Here is a 16,344-nt window from a genome sequence, read left to right on the forward strand (position 1 = left end):
GTAAATAATTCTGAATAGAGGCATGTAAGTGAGACGGTTTTTACTTTGTAGCCCCCCTCGTTGCTCAGCCATGTAATGACAACTATATTTAGGTGTAATGGTTGAATCATTTTATGATTTCTAAATAAATTGGTTTACATTTTGTGGAGGGTTTATTTATTTGGAGCTGACTGCACGGAACAACGTCAAAGCAAAAAATCGGACAGCCGACAAGTGGAGTTTTTAGAATGACACGCAAGATTAGATATTTTTAATTTACCTAAGTAGCAAATCGACTGGAGAAGAGCCTTAAGAAGTACAACCGTCTCTGAATTCCACTTAGATGTGAGATCGTCGTTGAAAAAGGCCTTTATCTCACGGGATCCCTTTTACGAGGACGGAGCCAACAATTATTAAGAGACCGCGGGTAACCAAGGTCGGACGATCCATCAAACCTCGATTTAAGGAATTGATATTTGATCCTTTGACATTCCTCCCTCCGTTCCTTTCGTGCCTTTGGTCAACAATAGTGGACGCCCTGTGAAGGATTAGAACAATCCGCCAAAATGTCATAAAAGAGGGGGAAAAGGAAAATTTACTGGAAATGGTTGGGTCCACTGAAAAAAGTTTAGGTTCTGAAATCAGAATTTTTGGTTCACTTAATGGATAATTCAAGAGTTCGTGGCAAACACGGCAAAACCATTGTAGTGCTTGCTACGATTAAAACAACACGAGTAGTATAATTGAACAATGAGATAACAGCAGTTATCACAATTGAATAACTTACACACAAACACATTTTAGGAACTTTTATTGTGTTTCACGTTAAAATTCCGAGTAACATAGTGTGTAATTTGCCTTCTAGCAGAATGATTGTTCCTTGATTGACATTTCGTCTTGATTTCAACTCATCAAAATAAATTATCAAAAAATGAAGAAAGCCTCAATATTAACGTTAGAATAAAAGATCACCACCTATACGTGTTCTACTTTTAGAATACTCCATAGTTTTCTGAATATTAGCCAAAGTAAACTCCTATTCGATTGGTTGTGAAATTTAGCTGATTTAATTGACCAGGAATAGAATAATTGTCCTTAGTCCCAAACGCAGGAGAAATTCAAGAATGAAGAACATCCAGAGAAAAAACCAATAGTTGTATCTTTAACCCCACAGGTATACGGTAGAACACTTATTAAAAAGAAATTACAAGATCATGCTAGGTGCTTCCACGTTGGAAAAGAAATTACAAGACCATGTGTTTTTGTGGCTTGAACATACCCGTTGATTTTCCGTTCCCTTTCTGCCCAATCAGGCAACTGTGATGACACTCTCGCCAATGTGAGTTCGGTAAACATTCAAGGTCTATTGTGTGCTAAAATCGGTCAGACAGTCAATATAGATTATTATATCATATTCACTTCATTAAACAAAGTAACTTTTTATGGTTCCTTCGCCGAAGTCCACTATTTTTTGAGGAGGACCCATTCTTCGCGCTCCAAACTCAGGTCCCCTCCGCGTTTTGACGAGCAAGGAATTTGACCCGGGTACGATTCACTGCCCTCCAAAATGAGCTGCAATATGAGTTTAGAGGGGATAAACTTTTTGCAAAGATTTTGCCAAATTTCCCTGTTTACATTGTCAAATTTTCTATCAGATCTGTCCGGTGTATCTTCCGTCCGGCTGTTGAGATTTCATGAGTTTTAGTTCCTTAATTTTTATTCCAAGCAGGATTTTTAAAGTCATCTTCAAGTGTTTATTCATGATACTCTTGTAACATAATAGCCACGACAGATTAATATAATAAATTGGAATTAACTACATCTGACTAGTTATCAAACTCATGAAAACGAAGTGCTGAATATCGATGACTATTATATTAAAGGGGGAAAAATGAATTCCCGTTTGCAATGTTGCAAATCGCCATCCGTTGCTTACTTTTTTATTTTTTTAAGGAGAAAAGTAACATTTTTTTTTGTGATTCTTTCAATTTTCTGCGCTCATTCAATTAACAAAAAAATTGACTAGTTTATGATGCATAGTTTTCTTGTAGCCAAAGACAACATAATCGGATATTATGAAAAGATTAAATGAAGATATGCATTTTTCGAATTTAGCCATTGATATATCTTCCCAGGATGGAAAAAGAGGAACAACAGAGAATCAGAGATGAGCCCTCAATGGTAGCAACGAATGTAATCATGTTCATGTACATATCGTCAAGCGCGATTCGATGCTCTACATGTGGTATCAGGCCTAAGTGAAGGCTGTTTCAGAGGAACTGTCAGGAGGTATTCAAATTATGAGAAGCACGTGATACTTCAGAACAGTGCTCGCATGTAAAAACTTAACGTGAATGGGACTTTTAGTCATCAAACTTTTGGGTGATGAGTTTTGAATAAAACTGAAGAGTCATAAATAACATGTTTAATTGTCAACGATTTTTTCGCATAGCATGGAATTTTTAGATTAAAAATCGCAAGTTTTTAATAAAATTAAACTTGAATAAAAAAAATTTATAAATTTGAAATTAAAATTGAATTAAATTGAAATGAATTATTCTTCCAAGAGTCGCTTTCGTGTTTAGGAATAGTGTCTAGTATTGAAAACCGAAAATCGATATTCTTAACCAGTGTTTTACTGTATTATGTCATTTGACTTTCCACCTAAAGTTACATTTTCGCTGACTCCATCACAATTAATGATCTGTATTCACGACATACGAAGCTGGCCCATCCAATCAACATTTACGGCGAAAAACAGGGAGGAAAAATTAAAGGGAACCAAAGAACAGAAGAAAGTAGCATTTATTATGTTTTTGAGAGGTTTCGTTCCTTTTCATTTCACGCGCAATAATCGTTGGTTTCTTAATCAACCACATAAAACTGCTTTATCCTGCTATTATACGGTTGTAGATTTGGAACTATCACATTTCTAACCATACGTGACGCTATTAGCAAGCGTAAGGGTCTGTAAATAAAGAGTAAGCCAGGCGCACCTGTCCACCCAAAATTTAGTAGGTTAGGATATCTCGAGAAATCTAATAGGATATGTCTTTATGGGGCACGGTGCGCTGGAAATAATATAAATCAAGCTGCAACCCTGAGCCATAAATCTGGAAAGTCATCACAATTTCAGCTCACTGAGGCGGCAGATAAACTTTCAACAATCGCGCACCCTCCGCCACCATTAGTCGCCTCTTTGCTGCTACTGCTCAGGATGACTTTTTCTTCCTCTTAATGAGAGAAAAAGAGTTTTAAACGTTTTTAATGCATTTTTCTCAGTGCGGTCTTTCTTGAAGGTTTTAATAAGATGCTCTCTGCGAAGAAAGACGTTATCAGTTGGCGAAATTCTCAATAGAAAAAACCGAACCAATCAGAGCCGGACTAAGAATACCCGAGAGTGTATGGATAATAAAAGATCCATTTTTGGTCGATTTGGTCATTTTAGATTTCATACTTAACGATAGACGTTGTAGCAAATGACTTAAATTTATGCATTAATGTTTTAGTTGCTTATAGTATTGTGAACTCCGCTCAAATTATACAAGGGTCGTTCAGAAAGTAAGGTTCCCTATTTTTTTCTCAACAACTATTAAAGCTACAAGAATTGCAATTAGACTGTTAGAAAGGTAACACCCTCGGTTTTTAAACGGTGTGTTGGTTTTTTTATTTTTCATCAAGTACTCGCTTGGAAATTGCACTATGCCGCGTTCTCCTCGAATAGTTTATAAAATTTAATCAATATATTAAATAACGCTTTAGAGAAGATTAATCAAGTTTTCACTGCTGAAGAGAGAGGAATCGCCTAATCCATTCCATCATACTATGTGATGCAGATAACACCTAGTATTTACTCAACACTGTACGTGCAAAGTAAGTGTATTCACAGCTTCAATTTCCAGAACTCAGAAGAGAAAATTACTTGGTGCAGAGGCGTTATCATCGATCAATTACTGACTTAACCTGCTGTAAAAATAGCTCAGTCCTCACCAAATAATTTTCTTTATCTTAAATTAATTGACCTAATTTTAACCGCATTATGCTCATGACAATAAGCTAAAAGAGTCCTAGAAAACTTTTCAGATTTTCCGTTTTTGCTAGGTATATTTTTGGTACAAAGGTCGAGTCCGATTTCGTAACTTCTGTTCTCGTAATTTGAACGAGATTAATTCGGTTTTTAAAACTTAAAAGGGATGAAGCGGGGGAGTGGCCTTACCCGTCAGGTCACTGTAAATCGATTTCACTAAGTGGGATATATCTTTGTAAAAGGAGAGTATTACAAACAACGAAAAGCCCGTTATAATGTTTTAGTCGATACACTTTTTTGTAAAAACTTCCTTCGCCGATAGGTCCCTCCTGCAGAACGACGTCCAAGTAACAGAATCGATTATGAGCGGTCGATCTATGTAAATAGCAGTTCTCGCCAACTAAAGCGATTGAATACATCGCTTCAATGAATCGATTCATCGAACTGAATGTTTTGACCTCGCTAAGCGCAAGGCCGGAAGAAAATTTCCAAGTTCCCGAAGTTCGGACTCGCGCTAACTTTCCTTTTGGGCTTTTCAGCCGGGTGTCCGTTATGAAAAAAGTTGCGGCCTAGCGGGTGGCGTCGGCAGGGGAGGGGTTGTGGGTGGTGACAGGAGGCGAGCTGGCGGGTTGACGCCCATAAATTACCGGCTCCTCAAATTTTTATTTATCGCCGCGATCTGCGGTCATAAATTCCCGGCGGAGAGGAGCACCTCGCCGCGTCCGGTTTTGTTTCCTCCCGCGACTCATTTCCCGATCGCGATGGCCGTGATAAAAGGCCCCGATTAGGCCGCGGCCCCGGGAGAGGGTGGGGGTGGGGGTGAGATGCATCATCAGATTTGAGGCCGAAGGGCACCGCGCTGGTGCCGAATGGGTTGCGAACGATTGAAAGTTGAAATGCAGCAGTGGCGTGGCGTGAACGGAGATGTTGCATGTTTGAGGAATTTGCGATTTGACCGTTGATTATTACGTAAAAGATTGCGAGAAACACGATGGTGCCACTAGTTTTCTCTGAAATCAACTCCCAAGCTCAAAAAAAGCTCTCTAATTGAGGCCGAAATGGAGAGGATATCCGAAGCTATCCTGAGAGTCCACCTCTACATCAAGACAAACTCTCCATGCAAATATAGGGAGCAAATACATTGACAGGGCTGCCGTGATTTCAGTTTAAGAGCCCCAAATAAGGTGGCAACCTTGTCAATGTATTTGCTCCCTATCTTTGCATGGAGATTTTATTTTGATGTAGAAATAGACTCTCAGGATAGCGTGGGATATTCCCTCCATTATGACCTCAACTTGAGAGCTTTTTTTGAGCTTGGGAGTTGATTTCAGATAAAACCAGTGGCACCATCGTGTTTCTCGCGAACTTTTACCTCCCTGGTAAAAATTGGCGATAGGAGCTGCGTTTCAAAATACCATGGGAGTTCTTATAGCCGACTGACGAAGGCGATAGAAAATCATATAGCTAGCTGTAGAGAGTGGAAAAAATCATACGGCCGGGCTACACGAAGCGATAAAAAATTATACAGCCGGGCTGTAGTTCCTATCGCCGGGCTTTACACTTTATCGCCTGACTGTTGCTTTTCGCCATCGGCTATAAAAGGCTATGAGAAATTGTGTAGAAATTCGTGTGCTTTGTAAATCCTTAAGTTTGTACGGAATCACCTTAATATTTACAAAACGCACATATATTTTCTTACTACATATTTTTTTCATCAATTAAAATGAGAATAATCCATACAGAGTGTGCAAACATTTCAAAGTCATGAGTTGAAAAACGCTGACTCCACGAGATTAAATATTAGAGCCTAACACAAAGCGGAGCGGCGGCGCATTGGCGCCTACAAACCTAACAGGGATACTTCACGCATTGCGCAATGCGTGAGGTATCCCTGTTAGGTTTGCAGGCGCCAATGCGCGTATCGCGCTGGCTGCCCGCCCGCCACGCCGCGCCGCAGCGTACCACGGCGCTTGAAGCAACTATTTCACACCAGAGGTATTGCACAGTATCATATGAAATTGAAGGCGCTCCAACATATTAGAAATGGCAGGCATCCTTCAAAAGTTCGGAGCTTTCCTCGCAAAATAAATCAAGATACTACGGCCCAAAAAGAGAGCGGTAGTCCAAAAACTCACTAAATCCTAGCATCCGTAATTGGTAACGTTTAGCATACACTTTATCGTCAGGCTGTTGCTTGATCGCCATCGGCTATAAATGACTATAAGAAATTGTGTTGCCGGCTATAGAAGCTATTGGAAATCTTACAGCCGGCTGTAGGTCTATGGTATTTTGGAACACAAATTCGTCGCCTGGCTGACATAAGGGCGTAACTACACATTGGGATGAGCCCGGAAAAGCATTAAAACGTATAGAAGACAGGGTTCATTGCAGAGTGTAGTTACGCCCTTATGTCAGGTAGGCGACGAATTCTACTACCAATTTTTACCAGGGCTAAGAATCAATAGTCAAATCGCAAATTCCTCACACATGCAACATCTCCATTGCGATGTATCGATTGTTATGCCATTCAAACATATAGAAAAGGATCGATAAATAGGGCCATAATCAAGCCACATCAGCTATTGCGAAAATTAACAGGGCAATTTAATTTTTCACAAGAGATCGTTTAAGAGGATTCGTTCGAAAATTTTAAGGAATTTGCTTCGTACTTTGCAGAAAATTCGCTCAAAAATCCGCACAGCTATTCTCATGTAAAGAAATAAATTCCCCAATTAAATTATGCAACAGCTGATGTGACTTGGTTCCTTTCTGCTTAACGCGGTCCATTATATCAAGGACAATATATTTTAGAAACACCGCATTGGAATCTTCCCTACAGTGTCGTTAACACGTAATCTCGGTGGTCAGTGTTTTAAGCACTTAGATGGGCAAAGTGCGAAACTGCGTATATCCATCGCAGATTTTCAGAATTTTCACTTTTAATTTATTTTGTCGGAGAAGGACAAGCCAATATTATAGTTTAAAATTTCTTCAGAATATTCTACCAACAGAGGGTAAAAATGAAGATAGTTTTCAGAAGTTACGTTGACTCGGTTTCCAAAGGAAAAATAAAGTATGACGAGAAGTCTGTGAAATCGAAAACGGAGATACGTTGTTTCGCATTTTGGCCACCGATATTCAAAACGGGAGAAACCGTCGTGTGCCCTTCCACGAAGGATAACGTTAATTATCGGCCTTTCAAACACAGCTTCTGTTTCAATATGAAACATAGACGCCTGTTTTTTTGCCAACTTTCAATTATTTTGTCCTGAAGCTATACGAGCTGCAACAATTTAATGTTGCTGAGTCTGTGCAAAAACCTATGTCGGCAATGAATCAACTGAAAGCAGATTAATAAACGGAATACACAGATGATTTTTTCCTTCAATTGCCATTTTTGTTGCACAAATAGATCCCGCGTAATATTTCAGGTTTTTATGTATATAAGCTGAAAAAAGTCTCACAATCGCAGCAAAATCGTGATACAGTAAGTTTCTTCTTGCACAATGGTGAAGGATTATTCAAATCCACGCCGTGATATTATGGTAAGTCTAAGATTTAACATACTTTCTATCAGACTTCACTGAAAATAGAATATCGACGGTGTAAGTCGGCAATCACATAACTCGTTTGCAGTGTCTGAAAATCTCCACCTCTATGTTATTTTTTTATAGGAGAACAAATTGACATCCTTCCTCGAAGTTTTCGCAGAATTTTCTTCGCACAGTGAAGAAAAATCACGGCAGTTTTAAAGAATTTCCGTCGATTAGTTTTCCGTTTAAAAAATAAAGTATAACAGGAAGTCTGCAACGTCGCAAACCGAGTTATGTGATTGCCGTGATATGGTAGATTTTACCATACTCTGACACAGTTACATGAATATCGTAATAAACACCATACTCTATGGTAGCATTTACCATATTACGGCAAGTATCACATGAGTTCTGGTGAATGCTACTACAAGTCAGGTTATTTTCACTAGATGATATCACTGTGTAAAAAATCAAGTAGACTTATAGTAGATATTAACATACTTTTTTTCAGTGTGTTGGATGAACTTCGGAATTGGTGTAACTTTTTTAATTGAGAAATTGTGCAACAATTTTTTTCATTCTGATTACGAAACATTCTTTGAAAAATCCCAACAATAAAATTGATTTGCCCTCATGTAAAAAATATAGGAATGTACATTTCGAAGCACGATGACCAAGAGACATGATTTTCTAGTGTTACCATCGAAACGCTATGCTGGACTCTCCAGAGAAAATTAAATGTCGAATTAAGAACCATTTTAATTCAGTCTCTCAATATAGGTATGAGTAGAGGGTTGCTTTGGTTCAATCATCGAATGTTCATCATTATAAATGCGCTTACATTTCAGTCACAAAGCCGCAAGCTGGAAATGCGATCGCTATGGCAGCTTAATTACTTTTTCACAAGAATGCGTCATCAAATTCAAAGGACCGAAGCGGTTATGCATATTGCGTCACTGTTGCAAGGTGGAATGAATTGAATTAAAGTTTTAAGACCTCCGGGAGGGATAGTTTTCATTATCGCAATTTTAAACGCCCCTTTCAGCTACACGATATTGGCTAATTTAATTAATATCTCATCATTTAACAAAACATGAATATAAAAAGTTGATGGTTCAATTATTTCCAAGCGCTGTTTAAAAATCAGCCGGGTTTCTCATTTTATTTTCTTCCTCTTAGGGCCGAGGGAGTAAATTATTTTTTTGAAAGTGGCGAGACTGTATGGATTTATTACTTATAGGAGACGGGCATCATTTACGGCAATCGTTTGTAGGCCGGGTTTGAGGCATGAAATTGACATGGTATTTTGGGATGATAAAAATAAGATGACATTTTTTATGACATCGCTAACTAGATGTATTTTTTGGATTTAATTATGCACCACTAAAATATGACATCTTGCAGGAAACAGAAAATCTTTCAGACATAAATATTTTTATAAGACCAAAAGTAATTGAAAATTTGTAAAATTTTCAAAGAGGACATTAAGTCACCGTTGTCACGCTTATTATCGTTCGCAGTGCTTAAATGTGCTAGCCAAATTCTTGTTTTAGGGTTTGAGCATTTTATAACTTGTCGGAGCTGCTGACTACAAAGAGTCCATGGCTTCCTAACTCTAGGATCATTGTCCGTCGCTTTAGGAAATTCATTTTGGGGGGGGGGGGCAAAGTAAGCCGTTTTTCCACCATGATTTTCTCACTCACCCATTCCAGGTGATAAATGGCCTCTCAAAGTTGTATTTTTATTTCATTGAAAACAAATTACTTATCAATTCACAAGGACCGTTCTCATCAAAATCATCGCATGTAGTAGAATTTCAAGATTGATAATGATTCATAAGATATTTATTGTGTATTTATTGCTACGAAACTTATACTAAATAGCACTTTTAATCTACATGTGAAATACAAACTTGCTTTTAATGGATCATGTTCAATTTTTAAACATGCACCATCTGTTTAATTGCAATTTATCGCTATTTTTGAACATTCTGCTACATGGAATATAACAAAATTTTATAAGTGTTGAACAATTTATCCATTTCTGGCCGTAAAGAAGTAGACACTGGAAAGCAGAGGGAAAACTGTAACCAAATCAAACATTAAATCAACAGTCTTAAAATATGTATAAAACAAACCGAAACACGCATTTTTTAACTTTATAAATTAACATCTGTTTAAACCTGAAATGCATACGATGAATTACCCTAATATGTTATTTTAAAAGCTAAAAAATTCCCCAAGATTTGTGGTTCGACAGAGAGCAGTGGAGGTTAGGAGTCGTAGAGCGGGAGGGAGTGCTGTAAAGCGTAGTAAAATGTGTGGGTATATGTATGTATGTAAAAAATGCGTGTTTCGGTTTGTTTTATCATTATTTTAATTGTTATTATATCACGCAAAATTCGCTTCACAGATTATTAAATAAGTCTGATCGAAAAAGAGGTTCATTTTGGTTCAAAGAAACGATCCCTTAAGCACAAGGGCTTTTCGGAAACCTTCTAGAGCAAAAACTATCCTCTGTTCAGGCTTCTCACCTTTTGCGGCTGTAGTGTGCGCCGGTGCCCAAGTGATAAGTAGAAAAGTAGACACTGGAAAGCAGAGGGAAAATTGTAACCAAATTTAAAAAAAGTCTTAAAATACGGATAAAACAGACAGAAACACACATTTTTTAACTTTTCTTATCATCTGTTTAAACCTGAAATGCATACGATGAATTACTCTAATATGTTCTTTTGAAAAGTTAAAAAATCCGTGTTTCGGTTTGTTTTATCGTTATTTTAATGTTCTTATATCACGCAAAATTCGCTTCACAGCGATTTCAAGTCTGATCGAAAAAGAGGTTTATTTTGGTTCAAAGAAACGATCCCTCAAGCACAAGGCGCTACATTTCGGAAACCCTCTAGAGCCAAAACTATCCTCTGTTCAGGCTTCTCACCTTTCGGCCATAGTGTGCGCCGGTGCCCAAGTGACTAAATTCGTCACTTTTTCTACCGGCGCGTCGACATAAACAAATGAGTTTGCCGGAGTTTTAATTAAAAATCCTCCACAAGGGTGTTTTGATCCGTTTGCGGTGCAATTGAATTGAAGCGCTGCAAACGACCGCGCTCACTCTCCGCCCCCGGCGGAGGGCACTAACTCTGCCGTGATAGCGAAGAGAGCAGTAAGTCCATTTCTGTATGAGCCATGGTTAGCACATGCTCTTATGTGTCTCGGGGCTCATCCGAGAATGCACTTACGGCTCTCTTCGCTGTCACGACAGAACTGCTGATGACTGGGTAAACACTAAACATTGCGCCGCAACTCAGATTGTATTGATAACCTATTGTGCACAGCTTTGATGGGGTTCCCTTGTTTCGGATTTGATTGCGGATCCAGGTCAATAGTGGCATCGCGGATCGTTTTGACGTGCGTTGAAATGAGTGCATACACACCCGTCGACGTAGGCAGATAATTATCGTGGGGGAGTAAATCAAACTTCCGTGGATAGACAAGAGGCAGGGCTAGAAATTGGAGTTTACATTTTTATACGCTGATGGAAATATTTGTGTTCTTGGGTTACTTTTGATCAGTGTTCGAAACTCATCTTTGAGTTTCAGGAGCCATGTGGCTCATCAAGCTCGATTTTTAGGGGACATTGAAGAGTTTTTAGGAGTCCATAGTTAGAGAAGTATAGAATATAGAGTTTTTAGCATAAATACGTCCATTTATGAACGCTCTCTAAGGTTCTCTGCCGTGCTAAGGAAAATTGCCGTATGAACATCCGAGAGTTGCCAAATTTCCTTCAATAAAATGTTTATTTTTGAGAAAATCTGTAAATATTTTTCCTTGAAATTTTCAGGAGCTTTAGGTGAAATTGCGAACTAAACTTTCTGAAAGAATGGAAGGAAAACATTCATAATTTTACCAGGGAATTCGCGTTTAATGGAAGAAAATTCGGCAACGCGTGAAGGCTCATACGGCGTTCTTCCTCAGCATGGCAGCTCTAGACTTCTAGCGGGAAATAAGAGGATAGAGGATCATGGTGCTGAATCCCACGAAGCGCGCGTGTGAGGAGGAAGGGATAGGGCTTGGAAGGGAGGAGGCGGGGGTTGCCCTTGAATTTGAGTCGTAAGCCGTAAGCCCCCGGGGGCGCATGCGTGGGGCGCCCGGCGAAAGTCTCAGCACTTTACTCGCCGCAATTAAAATGACGCTCAGTTGTAACGACACCGTCCCGCTCGCCACGCGTTGTCCCTGCGGTGCGCTCGCGTCCGCGCCCCACGGAAATTCTTACGCGAAAATTTCCGGGAAATTTTTCGAAACTTTCACACGGAATAGTTTCCGCGCGTAGTGAGTGTTGTGCACGAATTTTCAAAATTTCGGCGAAATTTGAAAAAAAATCGGCCATAGTATAAGGCAATCGACTCGCCAGCGATCGAGTGCCATTTGGATGATTCGCGTTTGTTTCAGTTTTCTGTTTGATTTTTCGGAAATACCCACTGCTCGGTTAGTTTTGTGTGGCGTGAAGTTGGTGTTTATGATTACTATGGATGCGTTTAACAGAAAACCAGGATCCTAAAATTGGAATTTCAGTTATTTGATGGTAAGATTTGTCTGTGTGCTTTTACTTCTAGCCGACGATTTTTTTTACATTCATTTGTAAACGTTCACGAGGAAAGGGACCTGAGTCAACGGTTGTAAAATTCTCAAAGGGACAATTTTAATCGAGTTGGAAATCAAAATCCGATTTCAATATTTTGACCGAAAAATTTCTTGAAAGTTATGCAGAATAAGTTGCTAGCAGATTAGTCCATTTACAGGGCCAGTTTAAAAAATGATATTGCTGATGTAATAATTTCGTGGTTAAAAAGAGTGTCCAACATGCTCCAGTGTAATGTTACAATAAAAAACATGCTAATTATATCACCCCTGTGGTTAAATTCGCTTTCCACTACTGTAAAATGTACTTTCGAAACATTTCGGACACAATTATTTAACAATTTAATTGTTAAATCAGCAATCCATTTTTCTCCAAGTTGCTTAAAATTTGAAAAAAGCTCCTCCTTTAAACTACATCTTTTGAACTACGAACTTTGAAAACCCGTAATTTTGGTTAGATTTGACATTCGTAGCGTTTCTGGTTCCAAAATGTTCCTAAAAAAACTTCGCTATGCTCCGGTCTCAATAGCTAAATATTTAATTTCTATGGACCCAGATTCCTCTCCCTGTGGACGCGGTGACCTTTATGTGGCATCGTATGAAAGTTTAAAATGCAATTTTATGAGGACTTTTTGGATGTCCAAAAGTTGTCGGATTGCTTTCGTGAAGATAAACGATCATGTGTGTGAGTTGAACAAACAGATTTGTTCAGATTCATAAACTAGACGTAGGTACAAATCGATTGGTTCAAGCCAATATCTCTGGTATTTTTTAGTTTTAAAAGGTAACACAGCATAAGGCAATTTCTTTACTTTGACATTTATTTTTTTCTAATTTTTAAGATGAAAACAATTTTTTTCAAATATTACGAAGAACTACGAATCGATACCATGTTGGAATATAAAGACTCCATTATCGTGGGTGGTTTTAATTTTTTTATTATTCAATGAGAATTTAGAAGAAAAATGTTTTTATAATGCAGCAAATCAAACTTCATAGTGATCTGATCAAGTAGGTATTGCATTTCGATTCTCCGTGCAGGTATCTCCTTAGTCTTTGCAACCTGAAGTGTTTTCAAAGTTGTTAAGGCGTTTTCAAAGAATTTCCTTTAAATTAAAAATGGTCTACGTGGCATGTAGAGTTACAGATTATGAAGCATGTTCCCTGATCAGAACTGTCAACTAGGCAAATTCCTTATAGTGCTTATTTAAACGTGACAGACCTCGATACCGTCATTTTTTTTCTTTTAGCATGCTGTGTTTGAATCAAATTCAGCTGAGGAACTCTCCCGTTAACTCAATTTGAAGTTTTAAAGCAACCTGAAGTTTTTTCAGAGCTGCTTAGGCGTTTTCAAAGAATTTCCTTTAAATTAAAAATGGACTTCTTGGCACGTAGAGTTATACAGATTATGAAGCATGCAGTATGTTATTCCCTAATCAGAACTGTCAACTAGGCAAATTTTCACTTCAAATGTTTGAAGTTGAATGCTTCATCGTTGAAGATCAAATTGAAAATACTAGACATTTCGGACGCATTACATAAGCCTATCTGCACCTTTAAAAGGAAACTTTTCCGAAGGAGTCGTAATATAAAAGGTAAAAGCTTACGAGAAAAAAAATAGCTTTACGCTAGAGTGCGCACATTTCCGATATAAAGCATCGTGCTTTTCAAACAAAGTGAGATCTGAAACTAAGTTTACTAGAAAGAAACCTGCATCCTCAAAAAAAAGTGAGTTGTGAGTGGATTTTAGCTCGACAAGTGACTTACTTCCGCTTACCAAAAAATCGCAGTTCACGGTAAACATTAATATCGGAAGCATACGCTTCAATTTTATTGTTTACATCGACTCTCATGAAAAAAGAATGCTTTGAATCCTTTTCCCCTGGTCTAAGGAAACAGCACCCAGAGCGAGATTCAGGGTAGGGCGAACCGTGTGGTTGCGGTTGCGCCGGAGGCGCCCCTTTTATCAGCAGGAAACACTAAAGAGCACTACTAAGGGCTTACCGGTTCCTTCTTTACTCAATATGAATGCACTAAAATGTTTATGTTATTGTTGCTATTTCATCTGACTGAAAAGTAGCCTTTATGGAGCCTTCCCTCCTGTTTCCTTCTCCCATAAAGGATGCTTCTTTTTGGAAATAATACAATTAGCGGGTATGATCCATCGCGTCATCGGTCATAAACCTTGGCTTTGATCTCTGAGCTGGAATGTATATCTGAATTAAAATAGCTTGAGATAGCAGTACAAGTTTTTAACTTTTCCGAGGGAAAATTCTAATTTTAAAGAAGGTCTAAGGCAGGAAAGCAGAAATGCATTTTTTTTTTTTTAAAAAAAAAAAATTATACTGTATTCGTAGGTATTTTACCTATCCGGACTTTTACTGAAAATCTTTTTGATGGTGGGTCCTTGGACACAAGCTCAAGACCAATGCGTAGTTTAATGGTACTGCATGCACTTGAAACAATCCTGGAAAAACTGAATTTTCGAGTAGTAAGTGTGTAACTAAAGAGGCGAATAATGCCTGTAACATCTAGACTGACGATGGTTTTAACTTTTTACGGCGAGGGCTTTATCATCCGAGAAACTCAGAAATAAGCGAGATGATTCAATCCAATGATGAGTAAATGAAATGATTCAAGTCAATTAGTAAATGATGAATCGACTCAAGCAATGATTCACTTGCAACTGTAATATGATTGCAACATTCGACTCTCTCACAACAATTTTACTTTTGTGGCCGCAAACATCATCTTTAAATATGAGCAGAGTTGAAAGAGTAAAAGAGGAGGGTGGCATCTCAGGTTTTGCATTTGATTGCGAAGTAAATAGCAACTCTGGATTCGAATGTCGTCGGAGACTTCATGCTTTGCAGTGGTACAAGTGTAGGTAACGCTAAAAATCGGATTTTTTTGTTTTGTTGCTTCCCAGCAACGTGCGCGTAGTGCAGCCCTGGTAAAAATTGGCAGTAGAATGTGTGTTCCAAAATACTATAGACCTAAAGCCAGCTGTAAGATTTCCAATAGCTTCTGTAGCCGGCAACACAATTTCTTATAGCCTTTTATAGCCGATGGCGATTAAGCAACACCCAGACGATAAAGTTTATGCCAAACGTTACTAAATACGGATACTAGGACTCAGTGAGTTTTTGGACTACCGCTCTCTTTTTGGGCCGCAGTATCTTGATTTAATTTGCGAGGAAAGCTCCGTTCTTTTGAAGGATGCCTGACATTCCTAATATGTTGGAGCACCTTCAATTTCGTATGATACTGTGCAATACCTCTGGTGTGAAATAGTTGCTTCAAGCGCCGCGGTACGCTGCGGCGCGGCGGCGGGCGTGCAGTCAGCGCTGAACGCGCATTGGCGCCTGCAAACCTAACAGGGATACTTCACGCATTGCGCAATGCGTGAAGTATCCTTGTTAGGTTTGTAGGCGCTAGTGTGCCGCCGCTTCGCTTTGTGTTAGGCTCTAATATTTAATCTCGTGGAGTCAGCGTTTTCAAACTCATGACTTTGAAATGTTTGCACACTTTGTATGGATTACTCTCATTTTAATTGATGAAAAAAAATATGTAGTAAAGGAAAATATAATGTGCGTTTTGTAAATATTAAGGTGATTCCGTACAAACTTAAGGATTTACAAAGCACAAGAATTTCTACTCAATTTCTTGTAGCCTTTTATAGCCGATGGCGAAAAAGCAACAGCCAGGCGATAAAGTGTAAAGCCCGGCGATAGGAAATATAGCCCGACTGTATACTTTTTTATAGCTTCGTATAGCCCAGCTATATGATTCTCTCCGCTTTCTACAGCCAGCTATATGATTTTCAATACTCTTCTTTAGTCGGCTATAAGAACTCCTATGGTATCTTAAAACACAGCTCCTATCGCCAATTTTTACCAGGGAGGTCTGCACCCATTGAAGGAAAATACGAAAAGAAGGAAATTATGATCCGTAAGACCATTCTCTATCCCTTGAAGGGACGTTCAGAGATGATTTTTTCATGAAAAATTGCAACCTCGCGCGAATATTTCATCGTAAAATTTCGAGAACTTTGCGCTAAGCCAATTCCAGACTTACAAACTGAGAAGAAACTCCGGTCTCAGGTACTAAGTTTCTTATTCATAGTGAGCACTCGTGTTTTCCAGGTCAGGCTACAGAAATTTCCGGACAT

General features: G+C 38.6%; 1 protein-coding gene across 2 annotated transcripts in view; it reads left to right on the forward strand.

Annotated features, from left to right (window-relative positions):
- Positions 1 to 11,705: 11,705 nt before the first annotated feature.
- The window catches only part of LOC109032147 (neuropeptides capa receptor), a 240,643-nt gene continuing 236,004 nt past the window's right edge, over positions 11,706 to 16,344 (forward strand). For both annotated transcript variants that reach the window (XM_072302860.1, XM_019044129.2), the window contains exon 1: positions 11,706 to 12,117. The gene's annotated coding sequence lies outside the window, so the exon portion shown is untranslated. The remainder of the gene's footprint in view (positions 12,118 to 16,344) is intronic.

Source organism: Bemisia tabaci, chromosome 7 (genome assembly GCF_918797505.1).
Source record: "Bemisia tabaci chromosome 7, PGI_BMITA_v3".
NCBI classification, from domain to species: Eukaryota; Metazoa; Arthropoda; class Insecta; order Hemiptera; family Aleyrodidae; genus Bemisia; species Bemisia tabaci.